The sequence below is a fragment of the Balaenoptera physalus genome, assembly GCF_965194825.1.
Source record: "Balaenoptera physalus genome assembly, chromosome: 14".
NCBI classification, from domain to species: domain Eukaryota; kingdom Metazoa; phylum Chordata; class Mammalia; order Artiodactyla; family Balaenopteridae; genus Balaenoptera; species Balaenoptera physalus.
The window spans coordinates 44,444,234-44,468,827 of NC_138893.1; the positions used below are offsets into that span (position 1 = coordinate 44,444,234).

General features: G+C 39.0%; 1 long non-coding RNA gene across 1 annotated transcript; it reads left to right on the forward strand.

Moving 5' to 3' along the window:
• The first annotated feature begins 801 nt into the window (after positions 1-801).
• Positions 802-15,647, forward strand: LOC309643073. The gene is made up of 2 exons (XR_014253535.1): positions 802-7,173; positions 7,502-15,647. It is a non-coding gene; the product is annotated as an uncharacterized lncRNA (long non-coding RNA).
• The last annotated feature ends 8,947 nt before the right edge of the window (positions 15,648-24,594 follow it).

The window sequence follows — 24,594 nt, forward strand, 5'->3', positions numbered from 1 at the left end:
TCTTTTTGTTGCAATGGTAAATGGGATGTTTCCTTAATTTCTCTTTCAGATTTTTCATCATTAGTGTATAGGAATGCAAGAGATTTCTGTGCATTAATTTTGTATCCTGCAACTTTACCAAATTCATTGAATAGCTCTAGTAGTTTTCTGGTGGCATTTTTAGGATTCTCTATGTATAGTATCATGTCATCTGCAAACAGTAACAGTTTTACTTCGTCTTTTCCAATTTGTTTTCCTTTTATTTCTTTTTCTTCTCTGATTGCCATGGCTAGGACTTCCAAAACTATGGTGAATAATAGTGGTGAGAGTGGACATCCTTGTCTCGTTCCTGATCTTAGAGGAAATGCTTTCAGTTTTTCACCATTGAGAATGATGTTTGCTGTGGTGTGTCGTATATGACCTTTATTATGTTGAGGCAAGTTCCCTCTATGCCCACTTTCTGGAGAGTTTTTATCATAAATCGGTGTTGAATTTTGTCAAAAGCTTTTTCTGCATCTATTGAGATGATCATATGGTTTTTATTCTTCAATTTGTTAATATGATGTATCACATTGATTGATTTGCTTATATTGAAGAATCCTTGCATCCCTGGGATATATCCCACTTGATCGTGGTGTATGATCCTTTTAATGTGTTGTTGGATTCTGTTTGCTAGTATTTTGTTGAGGATTTTTGCATCTATATTCATCAGTGATATTGGTCTGTAATTTTCTTCTTTTGTATTATCTTTGTCTGGTTTTGGTATCAGGGTGATGGTGGCCTCATAGAATGAGTTTGGGAGTGTTCCTTCCTCTGCAGTTTTTTAGAAGAGTTTGAGAAGGATGGGTGTTAGCTCTTCTCTAAATGTTTGATAGAATTCACCTGTGAAGCCATCTGGTCCTGGACTTTTGTTTGTTGGAAGATTTTTAATCACAGTTTCAAATTCAGTGCTTGTGATTGGTCTGTAGATATTTTCTATTTCTTCCTGGTTCGGTCTTGGAAGGTTATACCTTTTTAAGAATTTGTCCATTTCTTCCAGGTTGTCCATTTTATTGTCATAGAGTTGATTGTAGTAGTCTCTTAGGATGCTTTGTATTTCTGCAGTGTCTGTTGTAACTTCTCCTTTTTCATTTCTAATTTTATTGATTTGAGTCCTCTCCCTCTTTTTCTTGATGAGTCTGGCTAATGGTTTATCAATTTTGTTTATCTTCTCAAAGAACCAGCTTTTAGTTTTATTGATCTTTGCTGTTGTTTTCTTTGTTTCTATTTCATTTATTTCTGCTCTGATCTTTATGATTTCTTTTCTTCTGCTAACTTTGGGTTTTGTTTGTTCTTCTTTCTCTAGTTCCTTTAGGTGTAAGTTTAGATTGTTTACTTGAGATTTTTCTTGTTTCTTGAGGTACGCTTGTATAGCTATAAACTTCCCTCTTAGAACTACTTTTGCTGCATCCCATAGGTTTTGGATCATCGTGTTTTCCTTATCATTTGTCTCTAGGTATTTTTTGATTTCCTCTTTGATTTCTTCAGTGATCTCTTGGTTATTTAGTAACGTATTGTTTAGCCTACATGTGTTTGTATTTTTTACGTTTTTTTCCCTGTAATTCATTTCTAATCTCATAGAGTTGTGGTCAGAAAAGATGCTTGATATGATTTCAATTTTCTTAAATTTACTGAGGCTTGATTTGTGACCCAAGATGTGATCTATCCTGGAGAATGTTCCTTGCACACTTGAGAAGAAAGTGTAATCTCCTGTTTTTGGATGGAATGTCCTATAAATATCAATTAAATCTATCTGGTCTATTGTGTCATTTAAAGCTTCTGTTTCTTTATTTGTTTTCATTTTGGATGATCTGTACATTGGTGTAAGTGAGGTGTTAAAGTCCCCCACTATTACTGTGTTACTGTCGATTTCCTCTTTTATAGCTGTTAGCAGTTGCCTTATGTATTGAGGTGCTCCTATGTTGGGTGCATATATATTTATAATTGTTATATCTTCTTCTTGATTGATCCCTTGATCATTATGTAGTGTCCTTCCTTGTCTCTTGTAACATTCTTTATTTTAAAGTCTATTTAATCTGATATGAGTATTGCTACTCCAGCTTTCTTTTGATTTCCATTTGCATGGAATATCTTTTTCCATCCCCTCACTTTCAGTCTGTATGTGTCCCTAGGTCTGAAGTGGGTCTCTTGTAGACAGCATTTATATGGGTCTTGTTTTTGTATCCATTCAGCAAGCCTGTGTCTTTTGGTTGGAGCATTTAATCCATTCACGTTTAAGGTAATTATTGATATGTATGTTCCTATGACCATTTTCTTAATTGTTTTGGTTTTTTTTTTTGTAGTTCCTTTGCTTCTCTTGTGTTTCCCACTTAGAGAAGTTCCTTTAGCATTTGTTGTAGAGCTGGTTTGGTGGTGCTGAATTCTCTTAGCTTTTGCTTGTCTGTAAAGCTTTTGATTTCTCCATCAAATCTAAATGAGATCCTTGCCAGGTAGAGTAATCTTGGTTGTAGGTTCTTCCCTTTCATCACTTTAAGTATATCATGCCACTCCCTTCTGGCTTGTAGAGTTTCTGCTGAGAAATCAGCTGTTAACCTTATGGGAGTTCCCTTGTATGTTATTTGTCATTTTTCCCTTGCTGCTTTCAATAATTCTTGTTTGTCTTTAATTTTTGCCAATTTGATTACTATGTGTCTCAGCATGTTTCTCCTTGGGTTTATCCTGTATGGGTCTCACTGCACTTCCTGGACTTGGATGGCTATTTCCTTTCCCATGTTATTGACGTTTTCGAGTATAATCTCTTCAAATATTTTCTCTGGTCCTTTCTGTCTCTCTTCTCCTTCTGGGACCCCTATCATGCGACTGTTGTTGCGTTTAATGTTGTCCCAGATGTCTCTTGGACTGTCTTCATTTCTTTTCATTCTTTTTTCTTTAGTCTGTTCCACAGCAGTGAATTCCACCATTCTGTCTTCCAGGTCACTTATCCCTTCTTCTGCCTCAGTTATTCTGTTATTGATTCCTTCTAGTGTAGTTTTCATTTCAGTGATTGTATTGTTCATCTCTGTTTGTTTGTTCTTTAATTCTTCTAGGTCTTTGTTAAACATTTCTTGCCATCTTCTCGATCTTTGCCTCCATTCTTTTTCCGAAGTCCTGGATCATCTTCACTATCATTATTCTGAATTCTTTTTCCAGAAGGTTGCCTATCTCCACTTCATTTAGTTGTTTTTCTGGGGTTTTATCTTGTTCCTTCATCTGGTATATAGCCCTCTGCCTTTTCATCTTGTCTATCTTTCTGTGAATGTGGTTTTTGTTCCACAGGCTGCAGGATTGTAGTTCTTCTTGCTTCTGCTGTCTGCCCTCTGGCGGATGAGGCTATCTAAGAGGCTTGATGGGAGCGACTGGTGGTGGGTAGAGCTGACTGTTGCTCTGGTGGGCAGAGCTCAGTAAAACTTTAATCCATTTGACTGTTGGTGGGTGGGGCTGGGTTCCCTCCCTGTTGTTTGTTTGGCCCGAGGCAACCCAACATTGCAGCCTACCTGAGCTCTTTGGTGGGGCTAATGACAGACTCTGGGAGGGCTCATGCCAAGGAGCACCTCCCAGCACCTCCGCCACCAGCGTTCCCATCCCCACGGTGAAACAGAGCCACCCCCTGCCTCCGCAGGAGGCCCTCGGACACCAGCAGGTAGGTCTGGTTCAGTCTCCCCTGGGGTCACTGCTCCTTCCCCTGGGTCCCGATGCACACACTACTTTGTGTGTGCCCTCCAAGAGTGGAGTCTCTGTTTCCCCCAGTCCTGTCAAAGTCCTGCAATCAATTCCCACTGGGCTTCAAAGTCTGATTCTCTAGGAATTCCTCCTCCCATTGCCAGACCCCCAGGTTGGGAAGCCTGACCTGGGGCTCAGAACCTTCACTCCAGTGGGTGGATATCTGTGGTATAAGTGTTCACCGGTCTGTGAGTCACCCACCCACCAGTTGTGGGATTTGATTTTCCTCTGATTGCACCCCTCCTACCATCTCATTGTGGCTTCTCCTTTGTCTTTGGATGTGGGGTATCTTTTTTGGTGAGTTCCAGTGTCTTCCTGTCAATGACTGTCCAGCAGCTAGTTGTGATTCTGGTGTTCTCACAAGAGGGAGTGAGAGCACGTCCCTCTACTCCGCCATCTTGATTCCTCCAATATGAGAATTTCTTAAATGTTTCTTATTAAACGTTTGGTAGAATTCACCAGTGAAATCATTTGTGCCTGGTACTTTCGTTTTTGAGAGATTATTATTTATCAATTAAGTTTATTTAATAGTTGGAGGCTTATTCAGATTATCAGTTTTTCCTTTTGTTGAGTTTTATTTTTTTTCTTTCAAAGCATAAATTTATTTCATCTGTTATCAAATTTGTGGGCATTGAGTTGTTCTTATTATTTTAATGGCCATGGGATACATATTTTTATTTGGCCTTCGATTATAAAGACACACTGTCCTTTCTCCTTTATTTATTTTTTGTTTGTTTATTTATGAAAATTCTTTTTCCCACTCGTGATCTTTCAACAACCAGTTTCTTTCCCGGAGGCAACCACTTTTATCTGTTTCTTTTGTATCTTTTCAGAAACATTTTGTAAATAAACCAAAACTAGACATATATTATTTTCTCTCTTTTTGCACAGATAAACATTACTTTGCACTTCTTTTTCATTTAACAGTAAATCTTGGAGATTATTCCATATCAGTTCATGGAGTGATTACCCATTCTTCTTACGCCTTTTCTATTTTTAAATTTAACATCATTTGTTTAGTCAGTCCACTATTTATTGACATTTGTTTTTAGTCAAGTTTTTTTACAAATGGCAATACAGTAAATAGTCTTCCACTGATATCGTTTAGAAGGAATCTCTAGGCTAAGCTCACAGAAGTGAATTTGCTACCTAAAATAGTATGTGCATTTTAATTTTGTTGCATGTTTGTTTATATAACATGCTGTATAGAATTGTACAGATATATACTTCTACCAGCAATGTAAAAGATTATCCATTTCACCTGAGCCTTGACAATACAACATGACTTTTTTTTAAGTTTGACAATCTTATAAGTGAACAATAGTTATAGTATAATTTTATTTTGCATGTATTTTATATTGTGTGAAATTAAGTATTTTTCACATGTTTAATGTCATTACAATTCCTATTCTGATAAACTTTAATTATAATATTTAATTTAAATATTTTTAATATCTGTCTTTTATTTTTAATAAAATATTTGGTATTTTTCTTATAAAGCTTCTTTCTATGTTGGGAAAATTGGCTGTTTGCTTGAAATATGAGTTTTAATTTTGTTTCCAATTTGTCATTCATCCTTTTCTTTGTCTATGGTAGTTTCTGACATTCAAACTTATATTTTTATGTTAGAATTAAACATACTTTTCTAAATGTGACAGAAAAGTCAGAAGTCCAAAATTTTTTTATAAATCTGAGATTAAAAAATAATTTTAATTATCCTCTCATCTTTTTTTTACTAGTAATAACTAGGCTTCATTGTTTACATTTAAACTGTGGGTCATTTGAGGATTCATTCTGGTATGACACATAAATCCAGATTTATTTGATTTTAAATAGGCATCCAGTTACTCCAACCCCAGTTCACTATTAAAAAAAAATCCTCCCGATGCTGCAGCTCACTCTGTACTTAAATATTATGATTGATTTGGATCCATACAGAATTCTTCTTTCTGAAATTCTGGCCACTATACTTTCCTAATTTATAATTCTCCCTAGAATCAGAGGGAATCTAGAGCAAACTGGATATATTTAGAAGCCTTCTGAACTCTTGCTTCTTGGGCTTGTCATGTTGATTTTAATCCATCATTTAATAAAATTTAGTATTTATTGGGCACTGGAACATATTGAATGTTATTGTACTTCAATGATTTCCGTATTCATTAAACTCTGTTTGGAATGCAGCTATTTATTCCTACTTTTAAATTAGTCATTTCTACAAGAATATCTATACCTACTATGAGCAAGGCACTCTGCTTGACATTGTATGACATACAAAAATATTTAAGACCAACCACAGCCTTCAAGGAACTTAGAGACAAGCATAGAGGTAAAATGGTATGTCAATACTTATAATAAAATCAGGAGAAAATGTTTTTCTCAGTAATACACAGAGTGCTAATGTTATGGGAGTACAAAAGAAGGAATGATCTCATATGTTTGTGAGAGAGTTAGGCAGGAAAGGATTCATGGAAAGAGGAATCTTTGAGGTTGTTCCTAGTAGGTTGGGAGGTCCTATATAAAGGTCATTCTAGGATACAAAAATCTGGGGAAAAATAATAAAAAGGTGGCGTGGTCAGAAAATTGTTCCCACACAGGGAGAAGTCTAGTTTAACTGGGAGCAAGGAGAAGTGAATCTGGAAAGGTACATCGGCATCAAATTAACAATGGCATTTCCTCAGAATTTCCAGGTAGTAGGGAACCATTAAAAGTTTGAAGAGGTGGAAGGTAACATAATCTCTACTTCAGAAAAATTAACCAAGTAGCTAGATAAGGGTATTAACACAGTTTTAGTTTATTCCTGAAGCATTTAAGAAGCAGTCATTATTCCTGCTGTAGGAAATCAATTCCCTTGCCCTTAGGAGCTTCTACCCTTGTATTTTATCAGCGTGTGGTGGATGGAGGTGGGGTATGACACTGAATATGGGGATCCCTCCTAAAACCTGGGAGGTACTCGGAGTAAAATAATCAGTAAATGGTAGCTTTGGCGCTTTTCTCTTTGATTTCGTACCTCACATAACAGGAAAAGACTTTGAAGTTTCTGTTATTCTATGAGGCAGTTTAGGCAAGTGAAGGTGCTTGAGGTGAAAGTCTTCATCTGTGTTGTCCCCTTGAATGTGCTTTGGGGACTGGTAGAAAATCATATAATGTCTTCAGGTGAAAACAGGTAGAGTATGCTGGGATACTTTGTATGTTTGCCTAGCTTTTTTCTGAAACTTCCTGGAAGATTTCTAGCCATTAATGCATTAAAAAAAATCTGTCATGTAAATTTAATTTGCTAAAAAGCTTATGAATAAATAACCAAACCACATTCTAATCAGTATTTTAAACTGGCATAATTATGTGGTGCTAGCTTGAAGAGGAGGGTGGAGAGTTGGACCTGAATGTCTTTGGCATCCTGCCCTGCACCCATCCACACACCTTCCTCCATTCCGTGAGGCTTCAATTTTTTTTTTTTTTTTTTTTTTTTTAAATTTTTATTTATTTATTTATTTATTTATGGCTGTGTTGGGTCTTCGTTTCTGTGCGAGGGCTTTCTCTAGTTGTGGCAAGTGGGGACCACTCTTCATCGCGGTGCGCGGGCCTCTCACTATCGCGGCCTCTCTTGTTGCGGAGCACAGGCTCCAGACGCGCAGGCTCAGTAATTGTGGCTCACGGGCCTAGTTGCTCTGCGGCATGTGGGATCTTCCCAGACCAGGGCTCGAACCCGCATCCCATGCATTGGCAGGCGGATTCTCAACCACTGCGCCACCAGGGAAGCCCAGAGGCTTCAATTTATAAAAATGTTTTCTTTACCTGTGAGGGCTGAAAGACCTTTGAAGGCTCTGACCCCCAAAGGTCAGGGTTGACATTTTAATTTAGCACCTGCATGTCCATATTCATTTCTTTTCATTTGATATCGCCAGAATAGCTTTCCTGGGGAAGCAAGATTTCTAATAGCTAAGCCCTTTGAGTAACAGATGATATCTAGGATTCTTTTAGAGTGATGTAGCTGAGGCTTCTATTTCTACCCCAGTCCATGAGGGAGAAAGCTATATTTCATATTTCACCCTGCTGGAGATTACAATAGACAAATGAAGGAGAGAGAGAGAGAAGTAAGAGAGATCACTGAATAATAATAGATATGAAGGAAGGGGAGTTTGAAAGCAAATGCAGGAGTTGTAAAAAGAAGAGACACCAGGAATATAAGAAGTCAGACTGACAAGGAAATGGGGGAGGGTGCCCAAGATAGCAGCCCTTATCATATCTCAAACTGCAGAATTTCTTCTTTCATTGATCTGGTAACTGCCTTCAGTCAAAGACCAAAGACATTTCCTTGTTCCCTCAGCAGTAACAGGTAGCTGTTCAACAAGAACATACATGTCCACTGCCATTGTTTACTAAGTACATGGTAAGTGCCAGGATCTCAGGATTTCTATAAATTACTTTATAAGCACATGATTTAACCCTCACTATGATCCTATATATTGATAGGATCATGAACCTATGATCCTATCATGATCACCATGATCCTATTATCAATCTAGTTGAAAGAAAGGAAACTGAGCCTTAGAATTTAACCACAAATGTCTATTAGTGGCAGTGTTTGAATCCAGATCTATATTAACAGAACTGTCTTACTCCTTTTTTTTATTGGAGTATAGTTGCTTTACAATGTCGTGTTAGTTTCTGCTGTACAACAAAGTGAATCAGCTATACATATACATATATACCCTCTTTTTTGGATTTCTTTCCCATTTAGGTCACCACAGAACATTGAGTAGAGTTCCCTGTGTTATACAGTAGGTTCTCATTAGTTATCTATTTTATACATAGTAGTGTATATATGTCAATCCCAATCTCCCAGTTCATCCCACCCCCCCTTCCCACCCTTGGTATCCATACATTTGTTCTCTACATCTGTATCTCTACTTCTTGGGCTGTATAAATAAGATCTTGTTATTATTTGGGCTACTTTTGAGATAATTGGAATCAAAGAAATACTTTCTCATAATTAGAGTGAGTGCCTTCTGTGGAACAGAGAGGGGGCAGGCATTCCAGGGTTATATTTTATCCTGTCAAGGAGAGCCTTTGGCTTCCCATCAAGTGTAAGCACCCTACAATTAACCGAGCATTATTGAAGTGAACTCTGGCTTGGAAACTTAGAAATATGCTTTTGAAAGCAATTGTAGGAAAGAAAGATTTTAAAAAGTCAGCATTTTTGAAGCAGAAACAAAAAGGTTTATAAAGAAAACTCTATTAAAGTCATCAACTTCCCCTTGCTTAAGGTCAAAAACGTACAGTATGCTGGAATACTATAATATTTCAAATGAGTTCCAACAATCATCTGTTTTCTTGATCTTGTCAGGTCTCTGCCTGGGGTCTTTCTATTTGATCACTGTTGTGTTAATAACTGTGAACCAATGAATTAGCTATGATACCTACAAATAGTGAGGAGGGAGAGGAAATATGTGGTTGTATACTGTTTTACATCATAGAAGTCAATCTGATATAGAAACTATTGATCTATAGTTGAAGGCAAAGAAATTTGTCAGGAAAGTAAACACAAGCACATTAACCCTTCTTGAAGGGCAAAAGACTCAAAGAAATGAGTGTGTGGGGCAAGCCCCTCTCCAGTATGTGTTTGGCCACATCACTGAAATCAAAGTTCTGTTTCCAGAAGATTATTTTTCAAGGCAAATTAGCCTCTGTCATTTCCATAATGCGTCAAGGTCGGAAAATAACTTTTTAAACCACTTAGTGAAACAAACACATGACTAGAATTTGAATCTCATCAAAAATAGAGACTTCAGCCAGAATATGGGTGCTTAATTCAAGACAGGTATGTGTGGCATATTTTTGAACTTCCCTAGGGTAAGTACACACAGAGCAAGCGTTTAATAACTGTATAAATACTCGAAAGAATAGAAAGAGAAGAAGGGAAGGTGGGGGGAAATGAACAGTCAAGTGTCAGGATTTATAAGCATGTTCTGTAACTCTAGAGCAATCATCATATATCAGAATTTTGATCTGTGAAATGATAATAGCTTGGGGTGGCATCATCCTTGGGTCTGTGGGGTTAGTTCTATACAGGATTTCAGTAATCACCTACTCTGATATTTACAGTAAAATCTGAGGATCAGAGAAATGTAATAATTAACTAAAGTTAATGCCCAAGCTAAAATTAAAATACAGATTTCCTGATATTCTCTTTGGTGAACATTTGGACTCTATTATTTTGAACCCAAGGTCAAGGTCAATAAAGTTTTAATTTTATTTGCATTTTCTTCTGTTCTACTTGCATTATGTATTATCTATTAGTGTTCACTTTTGTCAAATATATATTGAGTACCTTTTGAATGCCAAGTACTCTGCTCTGGACTAGGATTCAGCAATGAATAAAGCATGTGTAGTCTCTGATCTCATTGAGTGTCCAGTCTAATGGAAGCCAGATGTTAAACAAGCATTTATAAGTGTAAATGGTGTTGGAAACATGGAGCCTAGTGGGATCCTTGTCAGAGCAGTCTTTATTATTTCTACTTTGCAAATGGGGAAATAAAACTCTCCAGGCTCTAATACACAGCTCAACCCAAAAGAAGACAAGATGGGGCTGAGGACAATGAACTTTCATGCATACTTGAGTCCACTTAAGGACATTAGTCCTTTCAGTCATCTTCAGGAGAATCCCTCTGCTTCCTACTTTGTGCTACCAGGCAGACCCGATTGTTCTCCCATAGCAGCCCCAGACCTCCAATTAGGCTTTGACAGCAGTGACCTGGGAGCACTCAAGACTAAGATGTCATTATGATGATGGACTGTTCCCCATGCCCAGCCCTCCTTGTGGAAAGGAGATGATCCACTACCACCTAGTTCCCAGAGCTCAATGGTCACCTGCCTACAGCCTCAAAACACTCCCCCTTCGTTATGTTCTAACAAGATGTGTATCCTCTGATACAGAATAATCAGGACAGTGTTGGGTAGCACTTTCAATGTGTTCTATTCAGGTGCAGTAAAGTGAGACAGTTCCATAGAAACTTCTTCCATTTGCTTGGGTGAGTCTACCCAAAACCATGGGCGATAACTCTTTATCTATTTCCAGGCATTGTTCCAATTCTTTTAAAGTATTTTGCCAATCAATTTTAGTCACTTATTTAACAAGTTCCCCAAATGTGATTTGAAGCCCAATACATGACTTAAGGGCTTTATTTTTCCAGATACCCAAAATTTATTCAGTCCTTAAAAGAGGCAGTATAATAAATACATTTTTTTAGATCTTTACATTTAATATTCCCAGAAACTCTATGATGGAAGTACTGTTATTATCCCTATTTTAAAGAAGAAGAAGTCATGGCTCAGAAAATGTAAATGCTCATCCCAAAGTCACACAGCGAATAATTGGAAGCAGTGGGATTCAGCCGTGGGCAGCATCCTTCCAGAGCCCAAGTTCTTATCCACTGATTCTTTGATGCCTCTATGAAAGTTCTAAGCATTTAGGGGCTTATATTAGTTTTTTTTAATTGCTGCTGTAAAAAATTACCATAAACATAGTGGCTTTTAAAAACACAAATTTATTAGCTTGCAGTTTTAAAGGTCAGAATCCAAAATTGGTCTTACTGGGCTAAAGTCAAGGTGTTGGCAGGACTGTGTTCCCTGTGGAGGCTTTGGTGGAGAGTCCATTTCTCTAAGTTTTCCAGTTTCTAGAGGCTGCTCACATTCCCTGGCTTGTGGCCCCTTTGATTTTCAAAGCCAGCAGTGGGCAGCCCATTCTTTCTCATATCACATCGTTCTGACACTTTTGCCTCCCTTTCCCACATTTTTTTCACCCTATCAACCCATACAGTTATTGCTGTGCATGAGCATGTGAGTGGTGAGAATATTTAAGGAATCACCTGGGATGCTTATTTTTAAAAGAAGTTTCTGAGGCTCTAACTCAGACTGATCTTGGGCAGGAGAAGAAGAACAGGAATTAACCTTGAAAATAATTCTCCAAGTGATTTTTATGCAGATGGTCCACGGGCCTCACTTTGAGAAACATAGAGAGACACTCTCAACCTTCTCCACATTCTAGGACCCTCGTGATTATGTTGAGTCTACCTGGATACTCTGAGATAATGTCCCCATCTGAAATTCAGCTAATTAGTGACCTTAATCCATTTGCAACCTTAATTTCTCTTTGCCAGAGAATTTAACACATTCACAGGTTGAAGGAACTATGACATGAACTTCTAAGGCAGGTTGTTATTCTGTCCATTTGTAGGCTCAAGACCTAGAGATACTGTAGTGATCAGTTCTCACCTCCTGGGAAACCCCTGGTTCTGAAGACACAGAACATAGAAAAGCTTTTCCTGGGGCAAGTGTTGGTGCTCTTTGAATTATTTAAAGTAACTGGCCCCTAAAATACAATGAGGTAGCACTCCTTTTTCCCTAAAGTGAAAATAGTTCAGGGATGGGAGAAGCAAGTACAATGTAAGAATAAATAAAGAAAAATAAAGTGGAAGGTGGCAGAGGGGATTTATCCCTCTCCTCTTCATTCCTGAGGTTTGGATCATCTGAACTGAGAATTTAATACAAGAAGGCATGATGTATAGACATGTGTTACAACACAAATACCCTTCTCACAGCAGATGTCCTACCCTAGGAACTGTTTGCTGCGTATTCGTGGACGCAAATCAAGTCCCAGGGCTATAAGTTTTCTGCAAATTCTACGGATTATATTTACCTGGAGGAGGATGGCAAACAAACAGTGAGCCCTGGAGAAACCAATCTTCCTTCCTTGTAGAGAGATGGATATTTCTGGGTAGTACTTCCCACACTTAGACCTTTTTGATCTGAGGCAGTATAAAGCTTGAAAAGTGCAAAAGCATCCTGCACCACAAACTCCTACAGAGTTGCTAGCTCCACTAGACAATAAGAGCTGTGAGGATCAGGATGCCCATTTTGCTCTAAGATCGGCATAATGCCATCTTAGGGGTGCCCTGTCCACTTAGCCCTGTTCATCACAGGAAGCACCCCAGTGCTTTTCATGACTTCCTCTAACCTTGAGAATTTACCATTTTGTATCTATATCTATATCTATGTCTATATCTATATCTATATATATGACTAGAGAGAGAGAAACAAAGAGACACAGAGACAGAAAGTATTCTTAGGATATGTCAGACTCTGTGCTACAATCTTTTTCTAGGGAGTCTCACTTAATAGTCATAATAATTCTATAAGGTGTGTTGTACTAGTATCCCCATTTTAAAGATATGGAAACTGAGGCTCCAGAAATACAAATAACTTGGCCAGTGTCACAGAGTTATGATGCATACAACTGTGTCCATACATTTGCTTTTTTGTTCCTGCTGCCTAATTTGGGCAAAATACTTCAATACAGCAAATGACTTAATGGTAGAGCTACCATAATTTATTACATTTGAAAGTTAAGTAGGTAACTTTTATTAATTATGCTTGGACAAGAGGAATAAACTGGAACTGTCCCAGGCAAAACAGGACGTGTTGTCATTGTACTTAGAGGTCACTCTTTTAACCATACTCTGCATTAATGTCAGGCTTTATGAGCTGTAAAACTTTTCTCATGTAGTCTCTCCTTTCACCTTCCCACCAATCTTCTGAGGAAGAAGAAGCACTAGGCTCAAAATGCTCAAGAGACGTTCAGGCTGTTGCAGGCCCAGACAAGGACTGAGTCCCTTACTCTGAGTGGAGTGCTCTGCCAACTGCATCAAACTACCTCTCTGAAGCAACATGCTTGGAGGGACATTTCCCCCATCAGTAACCAAAGGTGGAAATTACAGACCTTGAAGTAGGTTTGTATAGGAGACACTGGGGGCAGGGGAACATCTTTGGTACTCCTTCAGTGGCAGCACCAAGGGTACCTGCCTCCTTCTAGCTAAAGGCAGACCTTTCTTTAATCTAAGTCATACTGAATGAACTGGAGTCATGTCAGAATGGGATTGGGTCTGCATCGTTGCAGGACCCTGGAGATTTGGGGAATAGGAGCTCATCTTACTGTGATGAAGAAGTATTTATTTGAAATTTAAAATTTCCTTCAATTTCACAATAGTTTCTTTTTGTCTGATAAGTAAACCTTTATATACATATATTATGTATATAAATATATATGTGTGTATATATAAATATGTCTTTGTGTATCATTAATTATATATAATTAAAAATAACTGCTATGTGATCCTACTGTCATAAAATTATTCACTCTGTGTACACATCCATTCATTCATCTATCCATTTATTCATTATGAACAAAGTGATGGCTAGAATAATTTTCATCAAACTAAAATACTAATATTTTCCCCCTGGTTGGGAAAAACTATTTTGAGTACATTTTTCTGTTTATTTTTTTACTTTTCTACGTAGCTTAAAAGTTCCTAATGAGCATATGAACTTTTGTTTCTTTTGGCCACATTGTGTGGCTTGTGGGATCTTAGTCCCCCCAACCAGAGATTGAACCCCAGCCTTTGGCAGTGAAAGCACGGAGTCCTAACCACTGGACTGCCAGCGAGTTCCTTTAACATTTTTAAAGATGTAAAATTTTTAAAAGACAAGACTTAAGGTTGTTTTCAAAGGCAAAAGGTTAATTAATGAAGGGTCCATACCCTGTTCCCTCTGTGGGTTTCCAGTATAAAACCTTAACCAAATTCATTCCCCGCTTCAGCCATGGTAAGTTGGGGTTACCACAAGTTTCTCTTTGCCAAGAGCAGTATTAGTTTGTCTGCTGTCACAGCAAAATTATTAACAGCATGCTTCCCCTCTAAAGTGTCCTTGTTTGGAAAATAAATATGTGATCGCTGTAGTAGGTTGGGTTCTTCTGGAGATGAACTCTGATAAAAGGTTTAGTGTGCAAGATATTTATATGGAAGTGCCCTTGAAAGCACCACCTGTGGAAAAAGAGAGGAAAGAAGCAGGACTAGGCAGAAACTGAGCTGGGATAGACTTGGGTGATCCCACAGGGAGCTCTGGAGTTAGAATGGCCTTTGGAGTCGTCCAAGGGGCTGAGATGCACTGACCAGTCCTCAGATAGGAGCCACCTTGAAAGGGGCATGACTTGAGTGGGGCAGCTGTCTCCTGCTGAAGGAATTACTGAAGGGTCCCTCTGCTGACAGCACTCATAGCAGTTGAGCAACACAGTCTTAATTAAAGGGAGATCTGGGTGGCATCTTAGAGTTTTTCTACCCTCACTGAAACGTAGTTTTATGAGATCCAAGCACCTCTCTGGGGACCAAACTAGTTGTCACATTTCACTTCAATGGAGAAAAGAGCTGCCTCTAAAAGTAGCTACCTAATGAGAAGGGATCCCAGCAGACCAAGGTTGGAGTAAGATACTTTTCCTAATGGTTCTCAAGATATGCGTTGTCATAGTGGTTAATAAAGGTCACTTAAGTTGCATTAGGCTCCTTTGTTGTAAATTCCTCAGTAATTATGCCTTGCACTTGCACAAAAAGGACGAAGACTTTCTCTGAAGTCCTTCCAGCTGAAGACGTTTTCTGCTGGAGAGAATAGCCGAGGTTCCACGTCCCCATTCCTTTCTCTGGGGAGGTTAATGTTTTTTAAACACACACACATGCACACGCACACACACACGCAAGACTAACACCCTCAGCACCAATATACTAACATCAATAAAAAAGTGGATTGTTGTTACCCTGATCGCCTTTGGGGTTCAGGACCCTAGAAGGTGGTTTTTATCTCTTTCAAATTCACATTTTCCTTGATTGAGACATTTTTGATTAGATTCAAGAAGGAGACCTCAGATTATGGGAAGGATTCTTTCAGATTATCCTGTCTCAAGTCTTTTATTAAAAGATGTGTCTGGATTTTTCTTTTCTTTCTTTACATTCTACCTTTTTTTCTTCTCATTCTGAATTTATTCATTTGTTGCTAAGAATCAATACTCTGGCCAATAACCCTAAAAATAGATAGTATTGTCACATCCATTTTAAACATGAAGACTCCTAGACTCAAATATATTAAGTAACCTGCCCAAAGGTTATACACCCTGAGATGAAGCTGTGTTCAAACCAGGGCTTTCTGGCTCCAGGGCTCATTCCCTTCGCCATTAAGACACACTCTGTTCTGTGATGAAAGAGTCACAATTTTTTTTTAAGCATCTTTATTGGTATAATTGCTTTACAATGGTGTATTAGTTTCTGCTGTATAACAAAGTGAATCAGCTATACATATACATATATCCCCATATCTTCTCCCTCTTGCGTCTCCCTTCCACCCTCTCTATCCCACCCCTCTAGGTGGTCACAAAGCACCGAGCTGATCTCCCTGGGCTATGCGCTCCCTGTGCTATGCGGCTGCTTCCCACTAGCTATCTGTTTTGCATTTGGTAGCGTATATATGTCAGTGCCACTCTCTCACTTCATCCCAGCTTACCTTCCCCCTCCCCAAGTCACAATTTTAAAAATGGGCAACCTCGCAGAGTAGAAGCTCTCCCTCCCTATCTTGTTTTGTTGACACTTGGAAAATAGCTGATTCAGCTTGTAAAGAGTGATTGAAACGTGAATACTTTAGAGGAAGCTTTTGAAGGACCCAGGTTCATTCTGGGTAGTGGCAATGTGTGGGTCATCCAACTGAAAATAATTGATCGTCGTGGTAATAATCAGTTCTTTTCAGGGTGGATTGTGCAGTGGTTAAAATAGGGTTCAGGGAAATATGTGTTATTTAGCAAAAGATCATTAGAGCTTTAGAGAAAAATGAACCATCATTTGTCTTTAATTTCAGTTTTTTTCCTCTGGTTCCTAACTTGGACACAGGGTTTCCTCATTAATGGTACAAATGGGACTAATGACTTCATACCAGCAGAGAACATAAGGTACTTAACAGCCACATGACACATTATTGTAGTAGCAAATGGTGAGGTATTTAGCATTTATTTAGTACTTTATTTGCAGTGTGCCTATTCTGATCGCATATTCACACACATTATAACCCTAATGATCACTTAGTGCTTTTCTATTTGTTATGCTTGTATGTATTTGCAGCCATTTAAAATGTGTAATATTAAGCAAAATTAATGCTCATGAAAGCCTGCAGCTGCCTGCCCTGTGTGGTCTGATGATTCATTTATCATAGAGCCTTTGCCTCCCCTGCTGAGGATTTTAACCCAAGTCTCCCAACTGGCTGGGTGGGCTGTTTGGGATCAGGGACTCTATATCAGTCATTTTCTGTTGATGGAGACTTGAATGATGCCCTAGGGTTATTTGGTTCACTGAGGGGTCTCTATGTTTGGCAGCAAATACCATAGCCTGCAATCTCTTTAAATAGACTTTTCTTGGGTGCCCAAGTTCTAATTGACCAACTCCCGGATGACAGCTATCTAGGAAAATGCAGAATAGATTTTACGGTGCTTTTTCACACCTTTCCATTGAAGGCCATTCATGGCTCTTCCAGTTTCTGTGTTTAAGTGGTGATGATAATAATAATATTAACAGCAGTAATAACAATAGAATAATAAATATGACTCAGGCAGCTGGGTACGTACTCTAGATATACTGTCTTATTTACTCCTCAGAAAGCCTTTTGGGTTCATTACTAATATTATTTCAATGTTAGCAAGGAGGAAGCAGAAAATTGGAGAGTTCAGTTGACTTGCCTGTGGTTCCATATCTAGGAAGTCCTATTCTAGTATTCAGACCCAGGCAAAATGGACTCCAAAACAGCTAACTATGGACCTTTAATTCCACCTCAAATCACTTGAGTCTCAATCAAGAAGAGGCTTTCAAGCCAGTCATTGAAAACAGGCAGTACCATCTCTGATGCACTTTGTGCACTCAAATTGTTCTGATGCTTACGGTAAAAAGTCAAGAAATTACACTTAGGGATACATTTCTCTCTGTCTCTCCATTTCTTCCCCCACCCCTCATTTTTTTCCTTTTAAGAGTGATTACCTTTCTCATCATTGTGCTTTTCCTGCTCAGTTTAGAATTCAGAATTTATAATTCATCTCTTTCTACCCTATATTTTAACAGGATTTGTGTCTTGGGAGTGTTGCTGTTTAATGACATATTTGCGATAACGTACTATCTGACAAGCGACCTCATATTTTTCTATAAAGAATGTGAATTTCATTGACATTTGGGAAATCGCCACCTCTTGTTTATTTGTCTTTCCTCTACCCTCTTACCTCTGGCTATTCTAGCTCTCCTAAGAAACTCTCCCGTTGTCGGAAGGTGATCTGGGATATAGATTCATACCTGGTGTGGTAACTTAGCGGGGTAACTCTGTCGGGGGAATTGGCACTGATATGACTGCATGTAGGTGGAGGGAGGGTGGTGTTTGAATTAAAGACATGTTTCTCTAGCGGTAGAGTTTTAAGTAAAAGTAGTAATATCTTTTTTTAAAAAAATGTGCTTACTCGTTTTCAGACAAGATAATAAACTCTCTCCACAATATCTCAAACTCTGATCTGTTTGCTTCTACCTACTGCACCTAGAACCTAACCACTGAAATCTACCTGTGTGGAAGGCCACGTTGACAGGAATGTCTCCTACAGGATGGTCAGCCAGAGGTACCACACCCTCTGCCTACAGGCAAAGGTGACTCAGAGAGAATTGACCCCTCACTCTCAGGGTGACATTTCCTCCCATTGAGGTGAGAATTTACCTGGCTTCCAGAGATGAGGTGGCAGAAGGGGAGGGGGATTCCTAAACCTTAGCTATTGCTGAGGGAGCAGTCTTCTGTCACAGACTCAGGGAATATGCTGGTGCAGCTCATCTTTGGGCAGAATTAACTTTTTCCTTCTTCATTTCTAATAGAAGACCAGTGTGTCCTTTTGAGGAAGGAGGGAAGACCCCTTTGTGAGCACTTACTGTGTACTAGGCACTTTTAGACCTATGAAAAACCCATTACTTTTTTCTTGCGTAATGGGTGCTGAAACACTGCTTTATGAGGCAGACAGATGAAAAGAAACCCTAGAGAACTGACTTTGCAGAAACATTGCCGTTCTTGGCTTTCTCATGGCTTTCATTGCCCAAGGGCAGGTTTTAGATGGAGGCCTCCTGAACCTCTTCACTCTAGAATACTTCCACACACACAGCTGGGGGTTGCCAACTCTAGAATAAAGATGTTGCCCTGGCTTTTTCTCCCAAATGATATTTCTGAATTCTCACCATGGACTTGGAGCTCTCTTTTTATTACTTACTGTCCCTTTTGATCTGGAGGTAAGAGGATCTCATGGCTCTGAATTCTTTTTACTATCACCCCCAGCCCATGAAAAAATCAAAAGAGAACACAGTGTGGCTGAGCAATGTCCTCAGTGTCTGTGGTTTGTGTCACAGCCTGTTTTATAGTGTTGACCCCTGTAAATGCCATATGGAAAAGTCTGTGTCACTTTTAGAGCTGCTGCAACTCGGTCTCAGACAGCTACCATTTGTAGCATCAAGTCAGAGTGAGTAAGTTCCTTAGATTTAAAGTCTGTTGAGACCCAGAGAAAGATCATCCAAAGGGCCTGAAGATTAACTAATCTTCCTGTCTCAATAGGAAATGAGTAAAAATGTCAGTGGGTGAAAAGTGTCAGCATGTTGAATTTCATAAATCTGTCAGCAACCTTAACTCTGCATGTACATAACAGAAAACAAATTGTTTTTTCCTCTGATTTTAATTTGAATTATATACTCTGCACTATAGATAAACTACTTCCCAGCTGGTAGCCACACTGATAGAAGACATGGATGTGTTTTATTTTAATTTTAACCTGCTTCTGATTCAGTGGTTCAGGTGACAAGTGGCCAAGCATCAGGTTAAGAAAATAATCTGTAATAGATGAGTGCAAACCACTTTTGATTATGCCCAATGAGACATAATTGGTGATATTGGCAACACCTTGAATTGCACTGATTTTCCAGTCCAGCTGAAAATCTTGATGACACTTTTATTTTCACCTGTGCTATTCCTCTTTTTTATGAAACAATTTGTACAGTGAAAAAAAAATACTAGTTCCACGCATGTATCCATGCTGTTTTCCTGAAGGAAATACATCTGGATATATGCCATCTGCAAAGGCATCAGAATAGTGGTCAGCTAACGATTACTGGCTACGCAGGGCCTCCATATACTGTTGTGCAGGTTGTGCATCACACAAGTGCACCCAGCCAAGGAGAAAAATAGCATCTGGAATCCTTCCCATACTCTATTCGCCAACTTGGCCACCCAAAGGAAGGGGCTTCTTTTTCTAGTTTACACAAAAATACCACTGTATGAGCAAACAGAAGTCAGCTACCATGTGCCAGGAATAGCCTAGATGCTCCGTAGACTGGCTCTTTTGTGTTTAATGTGTACAAAGCCCATACAAGATAGTTACTCATTTACTCACACCAGCGATATGGGAAGTGAAGCTCAGAGAAGTGGAACAACTACCTGGAGCCACATGGCTAGTAGGTGGACGTGTTGGATTTCAGTTCCTGGTCTATGCCACTGCAGAGCTCTGGACTTATTCCAGTGGGTTCTGATGTCTCTACTGACCTCAGAAATGGTTTCCTAGGGAAAGGTGCTGTGTCGTGCCTGAGATGAAGTGGATAAAAGGTAGTTTCTCTGTGACTGCCCCAGCCAGTTATAGATTTTTTTTTTCTTATTTCTCCAAATCTCTCTCATAGCATCAACCACTGTGCATTGGCTCTTCAAATTAAAAAAAAAAAAAAAAAGTTTACTGCTCAAACTCTGCTTTCAGAATGAACAAAGGGCTACTCTTCTAGTCAGGAATCATTTTGTGCCAAGAAAGACAAAGAAATTCAGATGCAGAGAAGGGACCACAGTGATGTCTCAAGGGAACACAAGGAAAGCTGAATGTCAAGCCTCAGGAAGATTAAGACTTGAATTTCTCTTCTTCTTATGACTTCTATGGATGTCTTCCCTCACATGTTCCATTCTGTTTTCCTCATCTGCTTCCTCTGGTCTCCAGTCCTTCATCAATATATGTGCACTTGTTCTGATACTGGGAGCCCGGTCTTGACTTTGCAGCCACCCTGCCATCCACCATTTGAAACTTGAGTGCACTGATTCAAATTCCCAACCTTGGGGATCCCCTTGATTTACTTTTCTTTCTGTCTTTCCAACCTTCTAAGGTATCTTCTCCTGTTATATTTGGATGGACCTGGTTACTGTAGAGATATGGTTGGGGATGGGATTTAGGATTGGGGTTCATGATAAAACACGCACTTCAAGGTGTCAAGAGTTGGGAGCCCACATTAGTGGGCATAGATTGGCAGTTTCCTAAAATAAACTTAATGTACTTTCCAGATTCTCAAGCTGATGTTACTCTCAGGAAGGGTCATTAACAGATCCAATCCATGGCAAAGGCTACAATAGCTAAAGTCGTATTCCAATGATAATGTTTGACAAGGTAAAAGAATAAATAAGTCTTAGGGTACAGACGAAGAGAATGGAGAGGCTGTTAGATTTGGGGGGAGAATTTGGCTGTCTGTCTTTATTTTTGGTGCCCATACTAATACCACCCCTTTAAATACGATCAGTGGCTGGGGACCAATAGTGCCTTCAGTCACCTGCATATCAGATCTTATATGATGCTAAACTCTGATTCCAACCCTCTACTTAAAACCTCCCTTGGTATCTGGTTCCCTTAGTTACAGATGTCTCCAGCTTCACTGGAGTAACCCGTTTAAATTTTACTTCTTGATTGGCCGTCAATTTTCAGATGATCTTCTTGGCACACCCTTAAGATGCAGCTTCTCATTTGGGTCCTTGAGCTCCATCTAGTCATACCCAGGCTTACCATTTTACCTTTCTTTATCTAACATGTTATCCCACATTTACTTAATTCAGCCACTGTCTAGTTCTTCTCTTGCACTAGCTCATTTTATCTTTAAAAACACCCCCTGTGGTGGCTAATATCATTATCCCTATTTTACAGAGAGTAAAATAAAGTTTTGGAGAGCTATAATATTCAAGATAATCCAGAAACTGGAAGGCTTACATGAGATTTAAATCCAGACTCTGGAACCTATACTCTGATGCACCACACTACCTTGGTCAGTGGCAAAATACCAGATGAAGGCCCCTAACACTGAATCTCCTGTATGTGAGGAACACTCTTGTTCCTCCAGTTGTTACATGTCTAAGAGTTGTCTACCCTCTTAGACTTACTCCTTGTGAGCTTAGGCTATTTGGAGGCACAAATAAAGTTTTCAAATTCTTGTCTGATGGGAGATGTCAGCTTTCATCACCATCAAAGGAAAGCTGTTACTGTAATGAGTGTGTGTGTGTGTGTGTGTGTGGTATATATATATGTTCGTATATGTGTTTTCTGCTTAGCTTCAGGTCTCTTCCTAGGAGAAGGAGACTTGGAGTTGTTTCTTTGTGCTTTAGACTAACTGTAAATGATTGAACTCCCCCAAAGCCTAGCTTTTATTCTGAAGCAATTAGCACTTTTACAAGTTAAGTGTGATTGCATGGTTTATTGATTTCTTCTGATGATTTATCTACTTAAGGCGTTTGATGCTGATGATCACGATAATGACAATTTGGTGTTGATAATAATAATAATATATTATTTTTATTATTTGACCCTGCCAAAAATCTCTAAATTCCTGCTCCCATATAAATGGAACTCTGTGTAGTGAAAAACCCGGCATCTGTCACTTCCATCATAAAATACTGATCATTTTAAGCCATTTAATTCAAAAGCAGATGTTAATAACATGGTTTTTTTGGTCACTGATGGGTGATTTAAAACAAAAACAAAAAAGCAAGGCAAACTTCTTTGCCTCTGCCTAAACCCCTGAAAACTACTCAGGTGATCTGAAAACTACTCAGGCCATTCTGGACTATATTGGCCAAGATGCATGAGAAGAGGAAACCAAGGACGGCTCTGTGCCACATTCTAAAAACAAAATGATGGCATATCCCCAGCTCCTTTAAGCTAGTTTCTGTGACTGAGATGAAAGCATCAGGATTACCTGTACCTCTGTATCCCAACACTCGCACACGCGCGCACGCACATACACACACGTTGTTCCAGGCATCTATTGCTGCTACTCAGAAATTGAGTAGCTTGAAATGACAACCACATAATTATAGGTCACACTTTTGTAGACTGTGAAGTCAGGCAGCACTTGACTAAGTGATTCTTCTGTACCATGTGGCATCAGTGGAAGTCACTTCTGGTATACAGCTGGCAGACAGTCTGGTCTAGCGAGTTCGTAATGGTTTAACTCACATGTCTGGCACCTTAGAAAGGATGGCTGGAATGTTGAGCTTGGTGGAACTGCAACCTGGAGAGCCCACATGTGGTCTTTCCAGATGGTGATGTCAGGGTAGTCAGATTTATGTGGGCTCTGAGAGGGATTTTGTCAATGAACAAGAAAGACATTGTACAGTCTTATGTGACCTAGACATGGAAGTCATATAATGTCGCTTCTGCCCACTCAATTGGTTGAAGCAGTTACAAGTCTATCCATATTTCAGGACATAGACATCACCTCCTAATGGGAGGAATAGCAAAGAATGTGTGGCTGTGTTTTGAAATTATCACAATTATGTGGACACATTCTTTTATTTCCCCAATCCCAAGATCTAGATATAAACAGGAAAAGTGTCCCAGGCATAAAGGCATCAAAGTTCACATCTTTCTCCAATTTCTTGCTTTCAGAGGTGACTTCTATCTGCTACAGTTTCCTGGGCTACAAGTTTAAAAAAAGCATTTATAGCTAAATATCCAGTCCAGACCTGGCTCTGCTAGTTTTGGATTATGCAACAAAATATGAGACATTTACTATGCTCATAGAAAGGAAATGAAAATACCCACCCTTCTTTTCTCACATGTTTTTCTAGGAACAGAATGGGATAACATATGTCAAAAGGCTCAGCAGCTACATGGATATTACTGTGTTTACTGTTGTTGTATCTATTAGATATAAATTATATGAATAGTATGCCTGGACTTTGAATGCAATTTAAGGTGGAAGAGAGGTGGCTTTCCCTTCGATCAACTAAGACAAATCTTGACTTTCTGGAAACTCAAGAAGTAACAAACCTGCCCTTTTCACATTTGCTTTTCACTTAATGCTGTGAGTTATGCACTTTCCCTTCCTCAGTGCTGTTTTGCCTATTTCAAACTTGTTAGGTAGTACGTGATGTCAGGGAACAGTCCAAAGAAGCAGTTTACCTCTGTTGATGGTTAAATGAGTCACCTCTCTCTTTTTCTCACTATTTCTTCATGCCCATACCCATCACAGGTTGAATTTGAACACGGTCTTCCATGGCAACTCAAAGGGATCTTGGGCCTATAGAAAACATGTAGGATAGATTTAAGACCAAGGGAAATGTTGATATTTCCCCAAATCTTATTAGTAACTAGCTGCTGATTATTTTGTGTATGGAACAGGGTCCCAAACAGCAAAGAGACTAGTTTATCTGAAAATGGTTCAACTATATTCCATTAATGTGGGTTAGTAGATCAGGGAACTAGCAGGCTTTCACACAATGTTAAGATCATGGACTTTAGAATAAGAAACACCTGGGCTTAAATTCGGGTCCCACCAATTACTAGTCATATTGCCCTGCATGGTCACTAATTTTCTAAGTTTCGATTTCTTTATCCAAACAAATGATATTGGAATAATATCCTTCTCACAAGACAGTTGTAGGATTCAGTGAAATCACTTAGTACAGTGTCTGGCACTAAGGACTTACCCTCCAAATCACAGCTAATACAATAATATTACTCTCTTCAGTATACAGAATTAGTAATATTGTTTACATGTAATAGTTAAAGATCTTTCTCTGTCCAAAACACCCAGCTAACTCCCATCTTTCATTTAGCTCCATATGAGCTTTGTCTTATTTAGTTTCTGTCACCCAGTTTCCCCAGGGACTTCCTGAAGGTCTGGACTGGACTTA